This window comes from Neomonachus schauinslandi, chromosome 10 (assembly GCF_002201575.2).
Source record: "Neomonachus schauinslandi chromosome 10, ASM220157v2, whole genome shotgun sequence".
Classification (NCBI taxonomy): domain Eukaryota; kingdom Metazoa; phylum Chordata; class Mammalia; order Carnivora; family Phocidae; genus Neomonachus; species Neomonachus schauinslandi.
In genome coordinates, this window is record NC_058412.1 from 84,964,272 (window position 1) to 84,983,641 (window position 19,370).

Below are 19,370 nucleotides of genomic sequence, written 5' to 3' on the forward strand. Positions count from 1 at the left end.
AGGGCCAAGCAGACTCTCCTCTGAGCAGGGAACCCGATGCAGCCAGGACCCTGAGATCCCAACCTGAGATGAAATCAGATGCTTAACCAGGCTGAGCCACCTAGGTACCACCCCAGCTGCCCCCAATTCACTGGGTTTAGCCTCATAGCAGGTGTCTGCTCTAGTGTTTGCAACCTCCTCCAGAGCTTCCTGGGTGTAATCTGAAACTGGCTCCCATGGGCAGAGGGCAGAGAGAGACTGAAGAAAGACAGCCACTCCAGGTTGGCAGGTTTATTCAGCAAGAAAACTTACATTCAAGGCTGTTCTTGGGGGCTGCAAGCAAAAGGAGTAGACTTCCGCACCCACCCACCAAATCGTAAAAGTTCATGAAGAGGCCTTACCTGGGTTCAGTCACATATACTGTGCAGGTGTTCTCAACACTGCATCACTATCTCGAGGCTGTGTCCCTGGAGCAGCTTCTGGGACTGGGGAAGGCAACTGGAACCCACAGTCCAAGGATGGGGATGTGTGCATAGTTTTATTTTTTGTTGTCTTTCTCCCCCTAGATTTCATACTCCATCAAACAGAACAAGTGAGTGGACTTACTTTGTTCAATTCCCTGTGGTGCTGTCAGCACAGCATCTGGCACATAGTAGGTGTTGCTGTATAGATACTTGTTACATGAAGCAACAAATAAATATGTGTTAGGGATTAATTACTGTCCTGTTTTGTTGAATTTTTATTTAAAAATAGTGTGGTTCTGGGGTGCCTGGGTGTCTCGGTTAAGCGTCTGCCTTCTGCTCAGGTCATGATGTCAAGTTCTGGGATCAAGTTCCGCATCGGGCTCCCTGCTCAGTGGAGAGTCTGCTTCTCCCTCTGACCCTCCCCCCTCTCATGCTCTCTCTCTCAAATAAATAAATAAAATCTTAAAAAAAATAAAGTGTGGTTCTGGGATGTCTTTTAAAGCATTATTTGTTCAATACTGTATTTCAAAGATTCTATTTTTTAATGTGTGGTAGGGCCTCATTAACTGATCGTGTTTGCAAATGACCTCAGCTTAGGCAACTATCCGTTATCTGTGACAACTTTTGTGCAGTAACATTTTTATTATGTTTATTGGTATATTTTCTTTTTTTTAAGATTTTTATTATTTGAGAGAGAGAGCACAAGTGGGGAGAGCGGCAGAGGGGCAGACTCCCTGCTGAGCAGGGAGCCCAATGCGAGACTCCATCCCAGGACCCCGGGATCACGACCTGAGTCAAAGGCAGACGCTTAACCAACTGAGCCACTCAGGCGCCCCTATTTCCTATTTTTCAATAACATAGAGAACCTGTATGTCAAACACTTCTTTATTTCAACAAGTTTGGGGAAACCAACCCTATTCTCTCTCTCTCTCTCCCTGTCTCTCTTGTCATCTATCATTTGTACATGGATATGCGTGCAGTAGCCATGGCGGTATAAGATGTCAGCAAAGGCAAGCTCCTTGGATACAGATGTTTTGGTTTATAGATGAGCAAATTGAGTCTTGAGTGTTTGTGATGCCTTCAAGGTCATGCTGGGAAACAGTGGCAGAGCAGGTCCGGAATCCAGATTGCCTGCCTCCTAGAGAGACATTCTTTCTGCCACACAGCACAGCCTCATTTCATGAACTGTTGTGTTGTACCGTGAAGCTACGTTCCTTTCACATGGCATGGCTCTTACAAGATGAGCTTTTTAAATGTTAGTTAATTCCCCAAGTGAACATCTGAGCTTGAGTGATATGATTATTTCTTCTATGTACACAAAGGGAGACATCTGCACGAGGCTGAAGGATTGGCCATAGGTCACAAGAATGATTTGTTTGAATTCAGAGCCTTCCTTGGATGTAGGAACAGCCCTTTCCTGTGGTTCAGAGAACAAAAAGTTATGCAAATCAGGGAGCTGTATTCTGACTTCAGCCCATCTGGACCCTGATTACATGGAAGCAATTTCCTTATAATCCTTATTCTAGTACGTGCTTCCTCTCTTGACTCTTGAGCCATTGCTACATGAGGCCAATTCAGCTCGAGTGATTTGCTTCCACGTAACTTTATTTTTGCCTAGATTGACTGGATATTTTGCATTTACCTTCAGCAACATAGGAGAAGTTATTTTTGGAGGGGAGATGTTAAAAATCAATGTGTTATTATTGGGTGTTGAATTACAGTAATCCAGGGAAATTGTCATATAATTGTTGCTGCCTCCTATAATCTACTTTCTCTCTTTCTAATACAAAACGTGAGGCAAGCTCAAGCACCCTGATGGCTCTATTTTTGTTTCCAGAGCCATAAACACCAAACTTAAAGAATATCACCCAGGCTGCCCAGGTGGTAAATGCCGCAAGCTTCACTCAGGGCATAAAGGGTGCTGAGGCGCGTGCATGTGCTGGCCTGACACATGCGCACTGTTGTTCTCCTGGCCGTGTGCAGTGGCTGCAGAGCCACGATGGGCCTTAGTCTGCTAGAACCAGCAACGGTGGATTTAACCAGGTCATCCCCAAAATTTCCTTGACAGAGTATGTATGGGCATTTCTATTTTTATACAATTTCAATGTTGGGAAGTAGGTCAGACATTGCAAATTTCCTCCCTTAAGCCATGGACAGAAGGTTTCAAGAATACGAGCATGTGTATGGGTATGGGTATGTTTCTGAAAGAGAGAATGGGTGCTTGAGAGAGACAGACAGAAAGACGATGACAGAGACAGAGAGACAGAGAAACACAACAAACTCACTTTTCCTGACTGGGTCAGTTTCTTCTTTATTATTTCCTCTCACCCTAGCTTGGGGTTATTCAGCCATACTTTTACTAAATCTTTGAAACAAATGCTTAACTCATTGCTTTCCAAACTCTCCTTCCCCCCCCCCCCAGATAGGCCTTCAAAAGCATCCATGCATTCTCTACAGCCATGTTCTTCATTCTTGAGGCTGACCAGTCACCTCCAAATGTTCACAGAAGTGGGCCTGGATCCTTGTATGACCTGGCAAGTCCCATTCAAGGAATATTTAGGCCATCAATGATCCTGGCCAGCCACATTTGCTCAGTGTCATTTTGGTAATACCATCTCTGGCCTCAGTGCTCCTGAACAATGGGGTTCATGTCCAATTCTCCTGATACATTGGCTCTGTCCCATAGGAGCCCACCACAGAACCCAAACCCCTGGAATAGCAACAGCAGCAACTATGACTCCAGGTTGCCATCTCAGGTCTTGGAGGTTGTGCACTGCACAACTCCAGGGAGTGACAGGCATCTCATAGCTTTCAGAGATTCATATATTTACTCCAAGAAATTTTCAGCTGATAGGGCGTGAAATGATCAGAGGAAGTGGTGCTTCTTCCAAATTTGTACATCACCAGATGGGATGTCAGTGGGGATGCTTTCTTTGAGCAGGAGAAACTCTGAAAGCTCACCCTTGCCCTCTGGCTCCATAGTGGTCTTCAGCCAACAGCCTTAACTCACCTATGACCCAAAATGAGGAGTCCCTCTGACCCCAGTCTTGCTCTCCCTGCTCTGGCTAGGACTTTGCCTTTGCTGTAGACAGTGATGGTCCCACCCCTGCATTCTCCTGCCAGACACATGCACATGAAGACACTGCTCTTGCTGTTCTGTATTGCATGTAGATAATGTAAGCCCATCCCAGCTTTGCTCCATGCTTCCAGCATGAGGTTCTGACACAGTCGCACTTGCCTCAGCTCTCCCTTTGAAAGCGCTCAGCATGCATTGTCCTTGCTGCTGGGTCTTCTCCTCTCTCTTCTTGGCACCCCTAGACCACTGCAACCATATCCACTCCCAAAATACAGTGCAGGCTGAGTTGTGGAGGACAGTCAGTCCACAAATTCCTAAGACAGGGTAGGGGCATTTGTCCATGCTTGCACATTCTCCTCTCTTCCTGGGCTGGCTTGACTACCACTCTTTTAACACCAGTAAGCGTAAGTGTAAAATTTGGAGTAAGCATGAGGAATGTACTTAGGTGGATATTTGATGAAAAAGCAGGGTGGTTAGGTTTATTTTCCAGAAAAGGAAACAGCAGAAAAAGCAAGAAAAACATCCCATTCCATACACACCTATCCGTCAGGAAAGATAGAAGCAGAATAAATAGCATGTTGCTTATAAAGACACTGCATTAAAAGAGATGAAGATTTTATACCCCAGTCATTTGCTGAGCCATGAGGTTGCTTGAGGTCACTAAAGTCCACTGAATTTTTGGGCTGTCTCAATTTTGCCAGGATCCTGCTCTTTTAGATTCAGACCGATGGTTCCGCTAAAAGTTAAACAGGCACACTCAAATACACATGTGTGCACTCACACACACAACAGGGTGGGAGAGCAACATGGACGCTGTGGACATGCTAATCCATTGGGTTCCTCAATGCAAAGAGACATTCTGTCTTCCCATTATTGTCTGCCACGGGCTGAAAAGTATTGCATTTGACACATCTTTTATAGTGCCCTACTTTACTATGCATTTCTATGGCAACGATCAGTGCAGCACCGGGATCCTCATTAATCCTCTCAATGTCCCTATTTGGTAGGCAGCTGACAGCTAATATAATCTTCATTCTGTAGGTAAGGGAAACTTTACCATCATTTGTCAATATTGCCGGGAAAGAAGAAATGTATAAATGATCTATAAGCAGACATATCAGTGCATTAAAAGTTTTGGAGAAGACTTTCTCACTTTCACTTTTCTGTTCTCTTTTGGCAGGGGGGGCTTCATCCTCATCTCATATCCTGCTTTCAGAAACCTCTGTCTCTTCCATTTATGCACAGAAATAGAGCAGGATTGCTGCCAATTTCCCATGTTCAGAAATAAATCGGTGGAGGAGTCTCCTAGCGCTCCTCTGCCTCTTGCCTGCTTTGGATAGAGGAACCCACTGCTGAGTTCAGGATCACATTCTGGTCTGGGCTAGACTCTTCACAGAGACAGTTTGTCTGCCAGCACTCACCTTTTCCTTCAGCAACTTTATAGCATTTTATGTATTTATTTCATAATGCCACCTGGTTGCAAGGCTTAGCGTTCAGTCAGTGGACATGATGTCACTGGAAGGGCTTCTACAGTGCCCTACCTGGAAGTGTGCAGCCTGGCAGATGAGTAAAGACTGGGCACTGAGTTGCCTTCCCTGAGGGCAAGGGGCGAGACCCCCTTCGACATGCACAGAACATTGGGGACTGCCCAAGAGTACTAAATAATTTTAGGTAAAGAGATAACTTTGAAAGAATAGGCGACTTGAGAGGCAATTACCAACTTGCTAGATATACACATTAGCTCTAACTCTCACCCCAGTTAAGCTATTTATCTATTGAAATATTGAGGTAATGTCAATATTGTTTCAAATGTAGCTAGCTTTAAGTCAGCCAAAGAGTATCTGTTAATGAAGGGGGAGATATTTTAAAAAAACAATACTCCAGGAGCTCATCCATCCACTTGAAGCAAGTGCTATTCTTTTTGGATATGATGAGATGTGATCAGATACAGAGTATTTGAGATTTTCCTATAATATATAAAACTGTGCTGGGAACATTACATTTCATCTTTCTCACCAAGCCCACTGTTCTATGTTGCCAGCCTTAATATATGGTAGAAATAATAATAGACTAGCATAAGCAGCTAAAATACCTGCAGTGAGTTGAAATATGCCCCAAGTTCAGAGCTATAGAAAGAACTTCAATCACATTAGAAGATTATGATCATATCTTCCAGTGATAAAAAAAAGTATCCATAAAGGTACCAGATGTAAAAATCTTTAGCATTGAGAGAAGGAAGAGATTAATTTCCTTCTGTATTAGAGTCTTTATGTTTCTTTGTAAAATCTGCATTCTCTCAGTCAAACCACACCATGGAAAGCAAGCAAGCATCATTAGCAATTATAATAAAAACCAAGAAATGATATTGAATGCCAACTCCACACCCAACAGAGTTCCTGGACCTTGGGATATTTCAAGCCCTCCCTTGTCCCTCAGCAGGGCTATTTCCTGGAACTGCTACATGCTGATTTTTGGCTTCACCTCTTCCTTGCCCTATCATTTGGTGCTCAGTCATAACCAGTGTCTTTGTCCTCTGCTGGTCTACTGTGAATGTTGGTGGCTGCCTGTGTCTGGGGGTCTCACCCTACAGCTGCTGATGCTGTTCTCAGTGGGACGGGAAGGAACTTTCTTTCCACCAGAAACTTCTTTCAAAATAGTGATCTTGCTTTTGACATCTTATTGGACAAACTTGCAAAGAATTAGGAGCAAAAATGCTTTAGGGCTAAAGAGGATGTAGAGAACCACAGGGTTTGAATCTTGGAGTTCCATTCCCCAGTGATCAATGTCTCAAAATGGAGCTTCAGCCTCCATCAACTGGGGATAGGGATCTGGACACTCTTGAGCTCTTTCCTCAAAGGCTGTGAGGTTTGAGGATTTTCAGCTGAACATTGTAAATCTCCATTGTAGATCTCAAATTCCTCCATTATTTGACCAAAAAACCCAATTGCTTCACTTAGAGTCTTGATCATTATTGTGGATTGGAATGTGCCCCTGCCAAAAATTTTATGTTGGAAGACTAAGTCCCAGTACCCCAGAATGTGATCTTATCTGGGGAAAGGGTCTTTACAGAGGTAATCAAGTTACAGTGAGGTAATTAGAGTGGACCCTAATCCAACATGACTGGTGTCCTTGCAAGAAGAGAAAATTTAGAGATGGACTCATACAGAGGGAAGACAATGTGAAGACACAGGGAGTAGGCTAGCTACAAGCCACAGAGGGAGGCCCGGTGAACATTCTCTCTCAGCCTTCAGAATGAACCAAACCTGCTGACACCTTCATGCCAGACTTCCAACCTCCAGAATTGTGAAACAGTAGGTGCTGTAGCCACCCAGTCTGTGCTACTTTGTAATGGCGACCCACACTGACCAATGCAGTGGTTACCCAGGATAATTCTTATTCCCCCACAATCTTTATAAAAATTAAATACCGTTGGATGTGGGATAGATTGGCTATGTACTTATTAACTGATATAGGCGGTTAATAAGATGGGTACGATGACAATATTATCATCACAGAAATATTTTGAGGGTCATCCGTGGTGATATCACAATCACCCTGAAAAAAACAGGGATAATTAGGGACTCCTTTTGGCAAACAGAATTGGTCATTCTCTGGAACATATAACGTATCATAAAACAAAAGACTCATAACAATAAAACAAAAGACTCAATGCCCTTTGTATTCTACTCCTTTTGTCCATTTATTGAAGAAACCAGGCCAGTTGCCTTGTGTTTTCACAACTAGATTTTGCTAATTGCATCCCTGTGATATTATTTTTATATGTATATATAAAATATATATTTACATATATAATATACATATATATTAACCTTTTCCCTTCCTTTAAACTGCTACTTAGGTTCTGGAGGCCTTATCAGATTCAGGTTCCTATTTTTTTTTTTTTTTTGCAAGAAGACTTCATTGGTGGTGCTTTGTACTTCCCATTACATACTATCAGGAAGCACCCACTGTCCTGTTGTCTCCTCTCTTGTGGTACTGAGGTTGAACAAAGGATTCATACATCAATGCCTGGTCCAACGCCTATAGACTTCCCCTCAGCCTTTCATTTAAAGTTAGTGTCAGCAGCTGGACTGTTGAATGGGTCAATTGTTTTTATTTGGGTTTGCAAAATGATGATGTTCTGCCCTTCCTTCTGCTTTTATCAGTTGCAATTCTTCTATAAAGAAGAACGTTCCTTATCATGTATTTTGTTACTCTGCTGCACATTTTTACAGGAGGAGCAGGAAAAATCCTTGAGTCTTTCCCTTTATTTGCAAATTTTCATAATACAATGATGGCCTAACAACCTCCAGAGTTAACTAGCTTGGGCTTAGTTACTTTCATTAACATCTCATGGATTTTAACATATTTGATGAGTTTCAGTTCATGCTCCAATTATCCTGAGTCTGGCCTGTTGGAGCTCTTTCAAGTTGGTTCCTGTGTACTTGTGACCCCAGAATTCTTTATTAGTGTCTTTGCTTTCAGTTACAAGATATTTCAGACTCATCTTGGGCATTTTCTGCCCCAGACCTGAAATCAGTCTTTTGTCAAGGAGCCTTGGTTCTTTTTAGTGAGAAATACTCTTTAGAGACCATAGTCTGAAAACTAGTTATGCTCATTGTAACTGAATTAATCATTACTTTGGGGCCTTTCTGGTAGAGAGAGGTAGAAAATGCATATTTTTAAAAGGAAATTATATTATGAGTTCATACTGATATTTCCAATTCAAATTTAAGAATATAGTATTTTTACACAACTTCTTTGACTTTATGCCAAGGACATTGGTTCCTAATATCATTTACATAATTATTTATTTGCCTTATCCTATTACATATATAATAGTTTCAAAACATCAGTATAATTTTATTATGAAGATTTCATTACTGGTTGTAGTTTAAGATGTATTTGTCAGTTCCTTCTGTCTTTTGCTCTCTCTGGGTAATTTTATTAGATATTGTCACTCCTGTCCATGGTGGTTGAGTCAATTTGCAACCTTATCCTAAAATATGAGAGTACTGTGTCCCAAAGCTTTGCTTCAGAGTATGACATACGTATAGATTTTGTTCACTTTGAGTGCTGAAAAAAAAAAAAAGTGTGGTTTACAAAAAAAAATGCTTTCCTTTGTAAACTTATGTATTTTATATTATCCATTTGACACATCATTCCAAAAAGAAGTCCATAGCTTAAGCCCTGGTCTAAAGAGGCCCAGCTAACACTCTGGTCTTTTTTAACAGCAGGATTCTGCACAGAAGTGATTGTGAGCAAGGTTCCTCCATGGTGTTTTAAATTGTCTTAGTATCTTACTTTACTTTCTCTTTTAAGGAACTAGAATGAACATCTTTTATTTTTTAAAGGTCATTTGCTTTTTTGTGAGTTGTCTGTTCTTATGTCTTGCCCATTTTTCTAGACTCGTTTTTCTTCTACTTTTATAGTTTTCTGATCTACTTTTGGAAAATATTTTAGGACCAGCAAAATTTTGTGAAATGGATTATGAATAGATTTTTCCATATCTCATTTTATTCCATTGTTTATTTTGCTCTTTTTCCAGATAGAAATGTTTGGGGGTTTTGAGTAGTAAAATTTATTCTTTTTCCTCTTCTTACTTGTGATTTGTGAGCTACAGTTAGAAAAGATTTCTTATTTCCAGGCTTTTAATAGACTCACCCATGTGTCTTCCAATACTTGTATGGGGTTATTTATTTCTTTTTTCATTTGTTCATTTTTTGGCATTAATTCTTTGAGCCATTTGGTTTATCTTTTTTTTTTTTTCCTGTGAGAAATTACTCCAATTTTATCTTTTTCCACATCACTTTTACAGTTATCCAAACATTTCTTGTTCAGAAGTCCTTCTTTCCTTCATTGATTTGAGATGCAGCCTTTTTATATCATCATATTGCAGAAATTTCCATCTGCAGTAGGGTCTTCCTTTGGATTTTGGATTTTGTTCCATTGAGATTTCTGTTTATTCATATGATATTAGCATTTTTAATTACAGTGTTTTATATTATTTTATGCCTGGTGGTACTAGCCTTCTCATTCAAAGCTTTCCTGGCCAGGCTGGCTAGCTTGCCCTTCCAAATGAGCTTTATGATCAATTTGTCTTGCTTCAGAATAAGTAAAAATTCTGATGCTATTTTTTCCTGCCATGCATATTATGATTCAACTTACTGTCTTTCCCTCTATCTGCATCTCCTCCCTCTCCTTCATCATTCACTTTATAATATTTGCAATAGAAAAGCACACATTCAGTATAAAAGAATTCAGTTGATGCAGAAAATGTAAAAGAGAAAAAGAATCACTCAAATCCCAGATAAAATAATTGTATTAAGCTGGAATCATTTGACACAAGCCCTAAGTGGATTTCATCATGTAGCAGTTTTGGTAAAAAGTACTCACTGGGACTCTATTGGCTGAGGTTTTTCATAGTGGAGACTATGTGGGGGTTGCCTTTGTTCTTGGACACCTTGATTACTTACAGTGATACTAGGTCATGTTCATGGAGGGGAGACTATATTGCAGAAACAAACTAACTCAAAGTATTAGTAGCTTCACACAGCAAAGATTTCTCTCTGATCAGATGCCCAGGACCACAGAGGTCCACATCTTGTCCTTGTTTCTTTTATAATACATGGCCGTCCAGTTGCCCAGGGCAAGGGAAAGAGAAGGTGAATTCAACTGCCTTGGCTCTCGAGTGAGTCAACTGCCTTGGCTCTTGTCACTCAGCCAGAATTTGTCATGGGGCCTCAACCTAATTAAAAGGAGGCTGAGAAACACACAGTACATTTGGACATCATAACTACCTATACCTGTGGGTCAATGTAAATGTTACTCACTACTCGTGTGATGATATGAAGAAATCTGACAAGTCTGTTCCCCCATGTAGTTGACTTATTTATATTTCCTGAATGCCTGAAAAGTTTGTCTTTATTTTTGAAATTCAGATCTTAACTAGAATAAGTATTATGTTAGGTAGTTCTTCAATTTTTTCCCCTAGAAAATAGATCTTTAGATCTATAGATCTTTAAAAATCAACCTCAGATTTTATCCTTTATTTCAATTTTTCCTTGAGATTTTTATTCAGTTATAGATTTCAACATTTTCTCCATTTCACGTATTGAGTTTTCTCAACACAAATTACCCTTTTCTATAATGTCATGTTTTCTTTTACATTTCTCATTTCCTTTGTACTACTCTTTTTTTCTTTTGAAATCACAACAATTATTGCAGTTTTCTTCTGTCTTAATAGGTTAGAATATTAATGTCTTTATTCTGTCTAGTAGCTTCTAAGTTATGCAACTAGTGGTATGAAAGTATTGATTTAAGTCCTCAAAACTCTCGGCGATCTCACTTCATCATCATCCTGTGGTTTAACCACAACAACTTTGAGCTCCAATTTTCATGATATTATGATTGTATTAAGTGTTCTTGAACATGAAAAACTCAATGAGTTACTTCCTTTTTCCCTCTCATTTTTTTTCCAGACCAAATTCTTGACCCTCGTTCCAGAGGCTGTTCTTCTCCCCTTCTCTTCTTCCCTTCCCTTTCCTTTATAGAATGTGAGACATTTGCCATGACATTTCCTGCCATCTTGATCAAGCAATCAGACACTAAACCAGGCTGCCTGGTCCAGAGTTTCTATTTTCTCTAACTTAATGCATGTAAATTCCTCATTCTCCTCATGGCTGATTACAGGCTGGCTATTTTCAATTTCATCCATTTTTGAAGCTTAAGATGGGAGGCTAGGGAGTAGGGTGGTGGAGAGCTCAGATATAGACATGGTTAGGAGACTAGGCTCTATCCTCCCTTCTGAGATGGTGTTAAGGACTTCAGGGCTCACCTTATTAGCTGGCATGTGTATTTTATTTTCAGATAGAAATACCTATTGGCTTTGAATCATTCTCCAAATCCAGTAAGTCCTAAGGGTTTGCTACTATAAGACCTAGTCAGTCTGTTGGTTGCTTGCTTATTTCATCTACTTAATGGGCAGCATTTTCACCCACATTAAGAAAATTATAAAGAAAAGAATATTTCCTATATTCCTTAAGTTTACTTTAGATCACTTTACTAGGCTTAGAGGTCAGTCATCATTCTCAAATTGTGTTTGCTTCTGTTCTTGACGGCCACTTCCAGAAGTTTTCTATGTGAGCTTATATTCCCCGTTTGTGTGCTGCTGGTACATGTTTTAAAATGTTTTCATTAAGTACTGGATGGGAGGGTTCTGTGATCTGATTTCATCCCACCAACTTTACTTGGAAATCTTTGAGGATATGTGCTTGAAAATGTGATAGTAGAACACTACACAACAGAAACCCTTAGCCACTTCTTAAACACATGAATTCCTGGCTCTCAACTGAGACAGACAGATACAGAATCTCTGGGAATGAGGGCTAGGACTGATCATGCTACAAATTGAAAATCCCTGACTATGAGAGCTTCCACTTTTTCTGTTTCTAGCCCATTAAGGATTCTCAGGGCATTATTTCTTTTCCTTTAGTTTTTAAAAGCATCTGAACATTATCTAAATAAGGTGTTTGTAGCAAGAAATAAAGAGATTCCTTCTTGGTATTCAGGGATGCCCATAATTCCATACATATCTGCTCAACCTAGTTTAATAAAAAAAAATGATCTGATATTATTCCAGATAGCACTTTAGATAAAAGGGAAATATGTGCAAGTGCTGATGTCTGCACACCCAGAGGTCTTTTTAATGCTAAATAATAATTTAAGTTAATGCCTGGGTTTGCATATAGCAACAATATGGAATAATTAGTGCTAAGTTTTAAAGCTTTCTCTTCCTGTAGGTTTCTCAAGAAATAAAGATGGGTTGCACCACTGTAGGGTGAACCACAGGAAGCTCAGGGGGAACAAAATGAAGTGTTTGCTTTTTAAGATGTTTATTTCCATTTCAGAAAATTATAATACTGTATATCAGCATTAACTCCATTTAGAAAGCCACTAACCTTATAATATACATTATCTCAAAAAAAAGTATCTGATTGGGGTGCCTGGGTGGATCAGTAGGTTAAGCATCTGCCTTTGGCTCAGGTCATGATCTCGGGGTCCTGGGATGGAGCCCCACCTCAGGCTCTCTGCTCAACAGGGAGTCTGCTTCTCCCTCTGACTTTCCTTCTGTGGTTTCCTTTTCTCTCTCTCTCTCAAATAAATAAATAATTTTTTTAAAAATGTCTGATTATGTTGCTTATGTAGTTCTCAAAATCTTATATTAAAATATGAAGGATGTACACATGAAACAAATGGAGAAAATGCAAATCTAGATTCTGTCCTGGTAAATTCTGAAAGAAGCAGTAAGTTGCAAAAAAAGGTCTTCATCCTCTTTCCCTCCATGGATGTCCACTCCTCTCACCTCCTGCCAGGACCTTCTTTATAAGAGTACTTTCAGGGGCACCTAGGTGGCTCAATTGGTTAAGCATCTGCCTTCAGCTAGGGTCATGATCCCAAGGTCCTGGTATTGAGCCCCACGGCAGGCTCCCTGCTCAGTGGGGAGCCTACTTCTCCCTCTCCTCCCCATTCCTGCTCTCTGTTGCTATCTCTGTCTCTCTCTCAAATAAATAAATAAAATCTTTAATAAAAAAAAAAAGATTGTTGGGGCGCCTGGGTGGCTCAGTTGGTTAAGCAGCTGCCTTCGGCTCAGGTATGACCCTGAAGTCCCAGGATCGAGTCCTGCATCGGGCTCCCTGCTCGGCAAGGAGTCTGCTTCTCCCTCTGACCCTCCCCCGTCTCATGCTCTCTCTCTCTATCTCATTCTCTCTCTCAAATAAATAAATAAAATCTTTTAAAAAAAAAAAAGATTGTTTTCGGTGCACGACCTGGCTCTTTCTGTGGTTCACTCTGAATATTATTCCGTGTGCCACTTTTCCCAAGAATATTAGAACATAAACCAAGTTTCCTTAGATATCATCAATCCTTGGGTGCAAATTAAGTTAATTTCCTTAAAAAGACAAATGAAAACTAAAAATACAAATATTATTATACTAAGATGGAATTTATAATTTACAACATTACATAATACAACAATATACATTATCATAAAAGATAGGTAAATGTAATTAAACCTTGTGATGTTTGATATGTACAATATTAATTTTAAATAGGTAGTGATACTTTAAGAATGAATATTTGAGTCCATTAATCAAAAAAAATTAATAAAAGGGAGTATAGCTAAAAAGCTAAGAGAAGAAATAAAGTAGAAGACGAAAGACGTTTGATGAACTATAAAGAAATCTAGAAAAGATAACAAAGACCAAACAAAAACAATGACAGCAGCAACAACAGTTGGGACAAATAGGAAACAAATAGCAAGATGATAGACTTAAACCAAACTGATCATTACATGAAATGTAGATGGGCCAGACATTCCATTTTAAAAGTAGCCACTAGGGGCGCCTGGGTGGCTCAGATAGTTAAGCGTCTGCCTTCAGCTCAGGTCATGATCCCAGGGTGTTTGGATCGAGCCCCACATTGGGCTCCCCGCTCGGCGGGAAGCCTGCCTCTCCCCCCTCCACTCCCCCTGCCTGTGCTCCTCTCTCACTGTGTCTCTCTCTGTCAAATAAATAAATAAAATCTTTAAAAAAAATAAATAAATAAAAGTAGCCACTATCTGACTGGATCAAAATTACTTAACTGTGGGCTATCTATAAGAGGTGTACAATAAACATGAAGGCACAGATATGTTGACAGTAAAAGACTGGGGAACAGCAAATCATTCCTATGGTAAGTGATAGGAACCTAGTATGGCTATATTAGTATCAGACAATACCAATATTAATGTTAGTATTTATACTACCGATAATATCAATCAAACAAGAAGTATTACCAAAGATAAAGACTTTCATTTAATAATGACTGAAGATTGAGTCAACAGGAAGACATAGCAATACTGATTTTGTAGGGACCTAGGAACAGATTCTCAAAATACACAAAGCAGAAACTGATCATTTAAAGGGAAAATAGAGGAATCCACAGTAAAAGTTGGATATCTTTTTATAACATGTAGAACAATTCAACCAAAAAAAAAAAATCTGTAAGGAAAGAGGAGATCTGAACATGGGCAACAAACTTGATCTAAATCAACCTTTGCAGAAAATTACAACCAACTATGGCAGAATGTGGGTTCTTTTCAAGTGTACATGGAAGATGCATCATGACAGAAAATCTACTGGGCATAAAATGAATATCATATATTTGAGTTACTGGAATTTTACAGAATATACTCTTTGATTGCACAGGAGTTAAATTAAAAACAAAAAAAGGAAAGCAATATACCTAGCAAATATCCAACTACTTGGAAATTAAACCAAGCATTTCTAAGAAAAAAAAAACACCCAAAAATGATAACAAAAATGCAACATATCAAAATTTGTGGGATGTTAGCAAAGCTTTGTATACTAAGAAAAATACCATTTAAAGACCTATGTCAGTAACGAAAAAAAGGCTTCAAGTCAATGATTCTAAGTTTCCACTCTAAAAAGTTATAAAAAGAAGAGCAAATTAAATGTAAAATAATTAGAAGAGAGGATATAATATAGACGAGAGCTGAAACTAACACAATGGCAAACAAAATGAACTAAGGCTGTTCTTTGAAAGAATTCATAAGAATAGTCTCTAGCAACTTTAAGAAAAAATAAAATGCAAATTACAAATATCAAAAATTAAGAAGGTGATGTCACCATAGTTATAAAGGACAAGAAGGGAGTATTATAAATAGCTTCATGCCAAGAAATTTAAAAATCTAGAAAATACACACAAAGTACTTGACAAGTAATTTTATAAAACCAATATAGGAAAATATCTGAATATTTCTTTTTTTTAATTTTTTTTTTAAATTCAGGTGACAGAGAGAGAGACAGAGAGAGAGAAAGAGAGAGGGAATATGAGCAGGGGAAAGAGGCGGAGGGAGGGGGAGAAACAGACTTCTCGCTGAGCCAGGAGCCTGATATGGGGCTCGATCCCAGGACCCTGAGATCATTCCCTGAGCTGAAGGCAGATGCTTAACCATCTGAGCCACCCAGGTGCCCCTGAATATTTCTTTATCTCTAAGAGAAATTGAATTTTTAATCAATAACTTTCTACCCCCAAAATTCCAGAGGCAGATCTTTTCAATGCTGAATTGTGCCAAGTATTTCAGGAAAAATTATACCAGTGTTATACAAACTCTTACAGAAATTAAGAGGGGAAGAATGCATACCCGGTTATTTTATGAAGGACGTCCCTTTAATATAAATATCTCCATAAAATGTTGGCATGGAAAATTCAAGCATACATAAAACATAATCACAACCAAATGTGGTTTACATCAGGAATGCAAAGTTGGGTCAACATTAAAAAAAATCAATCAATATACTTAATCACATTTATGTAATTAAGAAAAAACATGTACAATTACCTCAATAGGTGCAGAAAGAGAATTTGATGAAATTCAACTTCCAATTATCATAAAATTCTTTCAGTAGGGGACGCCTGGCTGGCTCCAGTAGGTAGAGCATGAGACTTTTGATCTTGGGGTTCTAAGTTCAAGCTTCACATTGGGTATAGAAATTACTTAAAAATAAAACTTCAGAAAACTGGAAACTGAATGAAACTTATTCAGTTGCATAAATAACATGTACAAGAAATCTACATCCTACAATTTTGATTCACAAAGATTTATATCTCTTTTACCCACTGTCTATACAATTTATCATTAATTGTGACTGGGTTTTTTTTTTTTTTTGTCTTTTTGAATCATTTCTTTCTTAAAATCAGCCTTGTTTGATAGGACTTCATTTTGTTGCCATTTTGATACTATGTCTTTATACTTTATCTTATAGCCTCAAGACAATGTGTTTTATTGATATTTCTTATGTACCAGGTTTTGACCTAAAATGTGTTTTATTTTCATTAAAGAGCTAATGTTATTTCTTTTGCTTTTATTAATAGAAAAAATGTTTGATTTAGTTCTAAAATTTTATCTTATATTTTCTGTTTTAATTTTTCCTTGTGCTCTATCGTTTGTTCCATTGCGCATCTTAGTGCAGTACGTTTTTGCATATTTATTTTAAAAACTGCTAAGTTTTATGGGTGAAGAGGACGGGAGATATAGGCTTCCATTTATGGAATGAGTAAGTCATTAGGATAAAAGGCACAGTATGGGGAATATAGTCAATGGTGTGGTAACAGATTTGTATGGTGATAAATGGTAGCTCTACCTGTGGTGAACATGGCATAACATACAGACTTGTTAAACCACTAAGTGTACACCTGAAACTAATATAACATTGTGTGTCAACTATACTTGAATAAAAAAAAAAAAGAACAAAAAATCTTGTAAGTTCTGTATTTGGTATTGGCTTACTGTTTTCAATCAGTTGGTGTTTGTTTGCAAGAAATGGAAATCTGGGTGAGGAGCAGTGGTTCTAAGGTAAAGAATTGAGAACTGACAAGTGGGTGAGGAGGTGTGCTCTCGGCTGGCCTCCAAGACAGTCTCCAGACTGTACCCTAACACTGGCTGACTGAGGGTCAACTGCCAATATAACAGGGAGGAGGGTGGTGAGGAGCCACCACTGATGACAGGAGCACCTTGCCATCACTGGGAAGCCCGGATCAGGAAGCTTTCTCACCACCGTGTAAGGGGGGAGTGAGGGGCACTGCGGCAGTGCTCAGAGGACCCCAGCATCTCCAAAACCACCCTTGCCAGCAACAACCACCCCAAAGAAACGAAGTGTCCTTGTGACTGGCTTCCATCTTCCAAATCTTGATGGAATGCATGAATTAGCAGACCAAGCTTCGTGCAGTTCCGTGAAATGCAGTTTGCAGCTTTTTTCCATACCGGGAACACACAGAAAAGTTGGAATAAATGGTGATTACAGAGCCAGTGCATGGGTTGGTTTTTAATTAGCAATTAAATAATCTTTACAGGTGACATTTTCTAGGGAATCCCCCAATTAGTTGATATAAATTCTCCAGAACTATCCATTTAGCTAGAATTATTTATCCGAATCAGTTACCTGGAGATTTCACAACTGTACAATTCCTTACACGAATTCTGGCCTGAATTTTTAGAACTGACCTCACTTCAAACTGTGTATTTCGTGGGTATTCTGCTGACCCATTTGAAAGTTATTATCAGGTATTACCTTATTCTTCTGTCATTTCACAGATAGTTACACACATTCCAGCTAGCCTTCTTTCTTCATTATCACCCTAGTTTTATTTAAGAAATCTTTAATCCACATAGTCTGAATTATTTCTTTGGTTAAAACAATACAGCTTAATTGGAAGAAACAGGAAATCCACTTCATAATACAGGATGTATAGATGTATATGGTACAAGTACAAAGGGAAGTGTGAAGTTGTCATGCATTATTTGGAAAAAGTGTTCTTTTTTTTGGCGTTCAAATAAATCTCAGTTTTAATAAGATCCTCTACACACACATTTGCTACTAAAAATTGAAATAGCACATCAAAAAATGTTTATTACAATTCCAATTTTTGAAAACCAGAAAATCTAGCATTTGCACCCTGCCCTAATTATGCTCTAGCCAAGCCACCCAATGTTTTCTATGTATTCTTTCTGCACAAGTTACTTAGCTTTCAATTTTTGATGTTAGGTTTTATCTTAATGACTTCAGGCTTCTCAAACACATGGGCAACACTCAAAACCTATTAGTGCTTCCTTGGGTCAAGTCAAAAGTGAAACTAACATATATTGAAGTCTTTCAAATGCAAACTACACGAGTCCTCACCAGTTACTGGCATCAAGGTAGAAAAGATACAAAAAAGACAGAGCTTTGGGCACCTGAGTGGTGTAGTCAGTTAGGCATCCAACTCTTGGTTTCAGCTCAGGAGTTGATCTCAGGGTCCTGATCTCAGGGTTGTGCGATCCAACCCCTAGTGCGGCTCTGTGCTCAGCGTGGAATCTGCTTAGATTTTCTCTCACCCTCTCTCCTTTTGACCCTTCCCCCTGCACACGCATGCTCTCTTTCTCAAATAAATAAATAAATCTTAAAAAAAAAAGACAGAACACATGTCATAGATTATCAAAATACTATAGTTTGTCCTAAGATAGAGCAGATTTCCCAAGCTGCTGCATAATGATCCTTAAATTACTAGCAAGAAAAAAACAGTACAAGAATAAGGTTTATGTTTACAATGACTCCCTGTCATAATTATTCTTCATGCTTGGTATCCTCAGATACATCCTCTATGATACATGCAATAATGACAGCTACATTTAAATCTTTCCATTCTTGATTCAACCTCAAGTTCCCTCCACTGTAGTTCTTTCTGAAACCTAGAATGCTGTTTGAGGTGGTGCTGGTATTTATTTATTTATTTTTAGATTTATTTTTTATTTATTTATTTGAGAAAGAGAGAGGGCATGAGTGTGTGTGTTGGGGGGTGGCATGGGAGGAACAAAGAGTCTTAAGCAGACTCAGCACTGAGCACTGAGCTCGATGCCGGGCTCACTCTCATGACCCTGAGATCATGACCTCAGCCAAAACCAAGAGTGGGAGACTTAACTGACTCTGGCACCCAGGCACCCTGGGAGTTCTGGTATTTGATAAATTGCATCATCCTTTCATCCTCTCTTTCTGAGCAGTTAACAATGTCCTTACTCCATACCTCCTCCTCCTGCTGAGCTGGCAGTCAACAAGCCCCTGTGGTTCCTTCTCTCTGTCGGCTGTTGGGGTGGATATTCTGGTAGAGAGGAAGCGAGTTTGATACTAAGGTTGAGAGCCAATTTACTAAGGTTCTTTATTAATACTTCTGAGATAGTTTGAGAGTCTGAGCCTTCATGGGAATTCTCTTCACTGGCCATCTAAGAAGATTCCAGGGCCCAGTTTGGGTAAAGC